At 38.0% G+C, this 2,446-nt stretch overlaps 1 pseudogene; it reads left to right on the forward strand.

The window, feature by feature from the left end:
- The first annotated feature begins 1,694 nt into the window (after positions 1 to 1,694).
- On the forward strand, positions 1,695 to 2,043 carry LOC103078857 (40S ribosomal protein S20 pseudogene; annotated as a pseudogene).
- The last annotated feature ends 403 nt before the right edge of the window (positions 2,044 to 2,446 follow it).

Consider the following 2,446-nt stretch of genomic DNA (forward strand, 5'->3'; position numbering starts at 1 on the left):
GCAGGGGAAAGGAAAGAAATGTATAGACTAAGACCTCTGGGGGATGGCTGGGGCTCTATAGACCCAGTATTACCCCTGGAGAAGGAATAGGAATACTTGAGAATGTCACAGACCCAAGACCCAGGTTCACAATGCCTGCCTAAATCTGAGGCTTAGTAAGAAGATCAGACAGTACATCCTTTCCCCACTCCTCCACCTTCATTACCCTATCATTGTCAAATAAAATTAAGAGTGGAATTCAGCTGGGAGAGCTGCAAGAGAGAGAATCTCTGTCTGTTTCACAAAGGAATAAAACCTAAACCAAGTGGGAGACCCAGAGCCAAGCAGGAAGCAAGCTTCAAACCCAGCCCAACTCCTGACTTGATGGGCATGAACCCCTATATTAACAGCCCAACAGAAGGAAAGGTGTGCCCATATCCAAGTATAACAATTATTTATCTCAGTATCTATTGTCTTGTACAGTACATCCAACTTTAAACAAAAAACTTCAGGCATACAAAGAGGGGAAAAAAAAAACACAGTTTAAAATGACAAAGGAGTCAGCAGAGCCAGACTCAGATATGACTTAGATGTTGGACCTATCCAGTGGGGAATTTAAAGTAGTTATGGTTAATACGTTAAAGGCTCTAATGGAAAAGGTAGACAACATGCATGGTTGAGTAGATACTTTGAGCAGAGACATGGAAACTATAAAAATGAAAATCCTAGAAAAGAATAATTCAGTAACAGAGATGAAGAATGCTTTCAAAGATTTTACCAGTAGATTTGAGGTAGGTGAAGAGCCAGTGAGCTTGAAAATGGAGATAGATCAATAGAAATTACACAAAGTGAAACACAAAGAGAAAAAAAAAGAATGATAAAAACGAGAGCATCCAAGGGCTAAAGGCCAATACCAAATGACCTAACATGCATAAATGGAACTCCAGGGGAACAAAAAGAGAAGAGGGCAGAAAAAATATTTGAAGATGAGTAAGAATTTTTTAAAAACTCAGCACCTATGAACATCATATTCTAACTCCCAAAAGCCAAAGACGGAGAGAAAACCTTGAAGGCAGCCAGAGGAAAAAATAATGTTACATTAATGAACAAGGAAGAGAATTACAGCAGACTTGTCACTAGAAACCATGTAAATAAGAAGGCAATGGAATGATGTCTGTAAAGTTCTGAAAAGGAAAAAAACCTGACTTATATCCAGTGAAAACTATCTTTCAAAGGTGAGGCAGAAGCAAAGCCTTTCTCAGACAAACAAAAATTGAGGTAACTCGTTAGCACAGATCTACTCTGCAAGAAATGTCAAAGGACGTTTTTCAGGTAGAAGAAATATGATACCAGATACTTGGATTTATACAAAGAATGAAGCTAAAATGGAATATATTTTAAATTTTTCGTTGTTGTAAAAGCTAACTATTTAAAGCAAAATTTGTAATAATGTGTTTATTCCATAAATAAAAGTGAAGTGTATGATCACAGTGACACAAGGAATGGGAGGACTTGAGAATGTCCTGTTACATTGTATATGAAATGACATAATACTACTTGAAGGAAAACGCATTAACCGTTAAAAAGTTAAGTGTTAAAAAATGTATCAAGCCTCCGTGAGGAAGATACTGTGGCCCCTGCTCCTGACTCACCACAGTTCCTTCTTGCTGAGGAAGAAGTCAGTGACAAAGTTATGCTCCTGCCATGTGGCAGCCATGGCTTTTACTGGAACTACACCAGTGGACCCAGAAGGGGTGGTTCACTGAGTAAGAATTACCCTAACTGTCCGCCATGTAAAACCCCTGGGGGAACGTGTGTGCTGATTTGATCACAGGCTCAAAGGAAAAGAACCTTAAAGTGAAAGGACTGTTTCGGATGTCTACCAGGACTGAGAGTCACTGTGAGATAAACTCTTTGTGATGAAGGTTCTAAGACTTGGGAGCATTTCCAGGTGAGGATTCACAGTGACTCATTGACTTGGACAATCCTCCTGAGAGTGTTAAGCAGATTACTTCTATCATTGAGCCAGGATTAGAGATTGAGGTCACCATTGTAGTTGCTTAAATCAACTATTTTAATAAATTGATTATTAATCATTTTAAAGAGAGGTGTAAATAATAAGTAATTGTAGGAGATAAAATAGATCGTAAAATGCTTAGTCATTCAGAAAAGGCAGAAAGTGAACAAAAAAGCAAGAAAGGCCAAATGGAACAAATAGAAAACAGACAGCAAGATAGTAGATTTTAAGCCAACCATAACAATAATCACTTTAAATGTCTAAATACATCAGTAAAAAGGCAGGTTGCTAGACTGAGTTTAGAAAGAAGACTCACTTATATGTTGTCCATAGGAGACTCACTTTAAATATAAAGACATAGATAGGTTAAAAGTAAAAGCATATACAGGCACCCCCCACCCCTGGCTATCCAAAAGTAGAGTGTTCCTATGAAACCTTTCATAAGCCAAA

This window comes from Lipotes vexillifer, unplaced genomic scaffold (genome assembly GCF_000442215.2).
Source record: "Lipotes vexillifer unplaced genomic scaffold, Lipotes_vexillifer_v1.1 scaffold27, whole genome shotgun sequence".
NCBI classification, from domain to species: domain Eukaryota; kingdom Metazoa; phylum Chordata; class Mammalia; order Artiodactyla; family Lipotidae; genus Lipotes; species Lipotes vexillifer.